The following is a 5780-nucleotide window of genomic DNA, read 5'->3' as shown; positions in this document are numbered from 1 at the left end:
CGCTTGAGGCAGAGAGTTATCTTCCACCAGCACAAGTGGAACAAAGTAGCCACCCAGAAAGACTGGAAAGCCCGAGAGGTTGGAGCTTACTGTTAAGTAAGAGCTTTCTACACAGCCACCCACTCATGTTCCATGCTAGGATTGCTCCTGCCTGGCCCACTGTTGGACACAGACTGATGCTTGGGTGTCTCTGGCAAACAGCCTAGTGCTTATGGTGTGGGACTGGAAGCAGAAAGATTTCTTATGGGACTGAAGTGCTGTTCTATTGTTGTTGTTGTTGTTGTTTGGGTTTTTTTTTTTTTACTTTATATATTAATTCTTCTAAAGGTGCTGTAATGTGATTATCGCATTTAGTGAAAAACTAAGTCATAAGTCTGGAGTGATCAAGACTATCAAGAAGGTAGAGGCCAGCAGATTTTGGTAGACCAGTAGAATAAACTTAAATCAGAAAGGCTATACAGAAATTATTATATGAGAAATACAATTGGAGACAAAGTATTCTTATGGAATTATCGAGATTTGCTCAGAAGACTTACTTGATGCAGAAAAAAATTCTCAGAAATATTGCTAAAATTATTATAACAAATCTGCATCTTAAAACAGAGACATTCTGAGTCAGTGACTGTCAAACCTAAATAATTCATCTCCTTGGCTGTCTTACACTGTAAAGCATTTGTATAAAAACTCAGCATCTTCTTCTCTAAAATGACCAGTTAAGAAATCATCAGAAGAGTTTCCCGTTCCTCTGTAAAACATATTGCCACTTAAATGAACGAGTACTCTTCCTGTTATCTGCAAAAATAGTAAACGACTTAATCTCAATTGAACATATTAATATCTCATCAAACACTGATGTATATATTAGCTCCTATGTCTAAAATTAGTATTATATAAAATCTCAGACTTGGGTTTCCTGTATATCTACTAAGTTCTGTGGCTCCCATAGCTCAAGTGTCATTTTTACGGGAAAGGTACTAATGAAGATTCAGATGAGGCCAGAAGGCATCCTCTAATAATATCCTGCTTTTAGATGATTCAATATATGACTTCAGCCATGACTATGAAGCTTCCATACAGGGAGCATATGCAGCCCTGTGGGAGAGCTGTGGCTTGTCCCCTGCAGCTGCTCATGGCCCGACTCACTACCTCCCTCTGGATGTGTCTCCCTGATAACAAGTGTGGGTTGCTAGTGTGACTCACTACACAGGGATGTTGGAGCCTGATGTCCCACTTGTGAGGTGGCCCTACAGGAAGTGCTGATTCATAATGACAGTGGGAGAGTGCAGTTCTGCCCAAACATGCTGGTCCTCTTCCCTGCATCCCGTGGGCTGCTCCTGCCAGCACAGCAGCCTCCCTGCCACAGCTGTGAGTAATGACTTGGTTGTATCTGCTGCAGCTGCATCTAAGATCTGAAGACACTATTGGGAACTGTAGTGGAAATACCATTTTTTTCTGTAGATCCCAGAAGACACTGTCTGAGAGAAAGTGTGAAGAGCCATAAAGGAACAAAATCAGCTGGTCATCAAGCTCTCACTGTAAAAGGCAAGTTGCAGCAACTTAGAGAGAGGTGACTGCAAGCAGGAGAGTAACTCCTTAACAGGATTTTAACTTTCTTCAGGTTGAAATTGCACAGAGCAGGGACTCTTGTGTCAGCACAAATAGTCCTAGCTTTGCATTCAGGAACTACACAGAGATTGCCTTTCTGGATCAACTGGGCTTGATTATTTGCAGATTTTCTTTTTAATGGAAGAAGTTGGACAAGACAACTTGGTCTGCTTATTGTATTCAATCCTATTATTTGGATTCCCATGACTTTTTTCTTTTCCCTTCTTAATTCAACTTTCAAAGTAACACTAAAAGGTGTTGTCTTACAAAGACTTCCTATATGTACTCTCTGACTGTATTAGATGTCTTTCAACCAATTCAGCTGGTTAGGGATATAAAATAATTTAGGTACTACATTGGATTGATATATTTTGATTTTGATTTTGAATGTTTGACTGACCATCCATCTGTCCATCCGTACCTGCTGCTAAGGCAGTTTTGTTCTGCAATTTTACATTTGTTGAAGCCTTCGATCCTCTTGAAGCCTTTTAGGAAAAACAGGTATATACTTGTTAAATGCATCGTCTGCAGTTGCTTTCAAGGGAATGCCAGTGAGTATCAATGTTGGCCTTTATTGCAAGTTCAAATTGATTTCAATTTGGCAAAGTGCATCCTTGTTAAGTAGCAGCATCAATATAGCAATAATAACAACTCACCCAATTGCACGTGTTCTACACCTGTTGTTGTTTGAATTACCTTAAAAACTAGCTGTTGGATTCCTTATAGCCCTGAAGGATTTTTCTAACGGGGCTGGATTCAGGGCATTTCTGAGACCTGGGTGGCAAAAGTGTCTCTTACCCTTCATAACGCTTCTTTTCAACTAACTCAGTGCATTCCTAAAGTTAATGAAAACAACAAACAACTTTAAATCCGATGTATTAAAATGAGGATTAAAAAAAGACTAGTGGGCTGAAATTAATGATGATTCAGAAATGAGTCAGCTACTGAGCTCTCTTTCAAAATCTGTTTTCAAGAAAGAAAAAAAACGAATAGTGGAATAATTGGAAACTAAGGCGCTTTTGCAAGTAAATACTTGCAGGTACTTAGTATTTCTGGAAGTAAGGAATTCCAGAAAGCGTGCAGAAGAAGGTGAACTATGAAAACTAACTAGTGCTATTATTGACCATTAGCAAGTCTCTTTTAAAAGTAATGAGTAACTGCTAAGGTTCTGGATGAATGTAGGAAACAATTTGACATTTACTATTTGAAAGATGAGAGATCTGACTACACATGAGACATTTACCCTTGAAGTGAGTAGAACATCAGTGGTCCATCCCTAGTCAGGCCTGTGACTATAAGCCAGCAGGGCACTCAGGATGGGTTTCCATAGTTCTGTAGAGTGTTCCTTGTGTTTCCACATTATGTCAGAATGTTTCCCACTGGTACATTAAATTAAAGTTATGTTTTAAATTCTAAGAATTTGATTAGAAAAGAAAATGCATATGTTTAAAGTCACCATCTGATGATAAGGCTGCATTAGATAAAATGCATGACAGATGGCCATTTTGCCAAGAAATCAATTTTATAAATTTTGAAATAAATGAAAAAAAAGGATCTAATCTTTAACATTGTTTCAGATGAGCACTGTTGAGCCCGCTTGTCAGTTTGGACAGGTAAATGAAGTTATTCACAGTGGATGGATTTGCACCAGGAGAAAGTCTTCCACCAAAATAAAACAAATCAAGTGTTTGGTTTGTATCATATGTCTATATTTTATTGTCTGTAGATCCTGCTGCAGAATAAAACTGATAGCACCCATGGGGTACTATATACCACATAAAAGCCGAATGAGCCTTTCTCGTGCTTTGCTGTGATGCAGAAATAAAGCTCATGGGACTACACACAGCCTTGGAAAACCACTTATTTTCTGTTTCAGCATTGTCTTGAACTGGAGACATTCCCCTGAAAGCACCTTAAGCAAAGCATGTTTAGCTCCAAAAGTGTATCTATAATAATTCTGGAGATCAGTGGAAAGATTAAATGCAGTTACTTTCCTGTGCACTAACAAAAACCCCAAAAATAATTCCCTGGCCTGCTTTAAGCACAGAAATCAGTAACATAAGAAAAAGCTTTTTTTCTTTTTGTACTTTTTTTTCTCTCACCAGTGGTGCACAGCCCCAAAACCTAAATGTATTTTGCAGTTCATGGCATGTCACCTTTGCTGTGCTCCTCTCACGGGGGGGAAGATAATTTCTTAAACTTTTCATCAGATTTTTTATTTTCTCCTGCTCTCCCAGAGCTCATTATGCAAATGTTTTCATCTTTTCATCTTTGTTTTCATCCATTCTACTCTGAAAGAGCATTATTTATAATTTGCCTCCCTTTACATGCTCTTTTATGAAGCTCAGAGTTTAATGTTTGCTAGAAACTTATGTTGCTGCAAGCTCTTGATTTGGAAATACAGGGACATGTCTGTTCAACAGTTACCTGCCACCTCTGCAGGGGTGTCACCTGGCCTGGCTTGGGCCAAATCAGAAACATGAAGAGGGGCCAGGCTGAGATATTTAAGTGTGAAACACAAAACTTTTTTTTTACACTGCTTTTTTACACTGCCAAGAAACCCTACCTATCCAGGGACAAAGAGAAAAATACAAAAAGAAGAGAAAAAAAAGAAAAAGAAAAAATGTGCAAAGAAAACCAAGGGCCCACACCCAGGTTTTGCAACAGCTTCCATTTTTTTTGGGTTGTAAACTCTGTTGCTCTGGGTTTAGAGGCATTGCTCTTAGTGTCCAAAACTTCAATACATAAAGGTAGGCACCTGAATAAAATCAGCCTGACTTTTATCTACAGCAGCGGATAAAGGAGTAGATGCGGGCATTAAATTTTACTTACTCAGTGTGTAAAAGTTGTGGCTGTAGTGGCAGATTACTGCTGAAACATATTCATGCACATCTTACTAACAAGTGCTTGCACTTAAACTTTCCTCCCAGAACTGTAAAGACGTTCAAAATTATCTTCCTTATTTTCTTCTAATGTCTCCTGAACATGCTTAGAAGCAGTCATCATTATTTCTCAATGATTTCCTGCCTGGCAATATATATCTTGCCTTATCTCAGATGCATGCATCTTGAAGCAGAGATTGCCATTTTGTGCATATGTGTGCATGTGTGTGCACGTGTGCATGCACAGTATTTTTCATGAAGCAAGGGCTCTCAAGGCCCAAGGGTAGGACAAACATTAACTGAAGAATTGCTCTGTGAGGTGAAATAATTTGTCCTGTTTGTTCTCCTTCTACCATAGATCAATGATCTACAGTTGCAGCTTTTTAATGTTGGAGAGAAGATCACAATTTGTTTAAGTCTGGCAACAAATCAAAGTGTTGCTCTCTCTTCTTCCCTTACTGGGGATGACCTGCTGTGGCATCCGAAGGCAGCTGGGCTGTTTCTGGCTAGGAGCATTTTTAAGACAAAAAAGGGGGAAAAAACCTTGATAAGGAGGTTATAACCTTCTTCTGCCAGCCTTCTTCTCTGTGTCCATAAAGGTCAGTATATTGACACCTCCTTGACCTCATGAGTTTTGAGTAATAGCTTCCTAAGTTTGCTGCAGGCCACAACACCTTTTTCTGGAATTGTTGATTCTTTGTGCATAGTTCTCATAGTCTGTCATCTGGGATTAGCTCTAGTTTTCAGTTAAAACTGGTGTTTTGAAAGGTTGCAGATTTTGGGTTCAAAATGCCTCACCTAAAGCCCTGGGTTTAAAGACACCATAGGAAATTATATGTGAACCAACACGTTAATAAAATACCACGAGGACAAAGCAGCTGAAAAACAAACAGAACTAGACAGTCGCAATTACTTTCCCTGCCAAAACTCACTCCCAAGCCCAGCAGTTATATAAGGAGATTCATTCCTTTAGGTCCCACAGGTCATTCCCATGGCTGTATCTGGATACGTCAAAGCATTTGCAAATGCAATTGTAAGAAAAGACCATATCAGTTTTGATAGATGGAGAATCTCTACCTCCAGTAAATACCACTTTATTTGGAAAAAAGTCCCATTCTTTTCCCTTCAGCTGCTTCAATCACTACTAAGTGACCGTCATGACAGACAACACATTTGAGAACAACTCAGCATTTTGCTCAGTATAGTTTCTTTTTATCTAACACGTCTATTAACAATAGCCCACTGAGCCTTGAGCTTCTGTTTTAAAGTATCAAGTGGAGAATGCAATCACTG

This window comes from Lathamus discolor, chromosome 1 (assembly GCF_037157495.1).
Source record: "Lathamus discolor isolate bLatDis1 chromosome 1, bLatDis1.hap1, whole genome shotgun sequence".
NCBI classification, from domain to species: domain Eukaryota; kingdom Metazoa; phylum Chordata; class Aves; order Psittaciformes; family Psittacidae; genus Lathamus; species Lathamus discolor.
The sequence above is the reverse complement of the archived record's forward strand: the minus strand, read 5'-3'. Positions refer to the sequence as shown.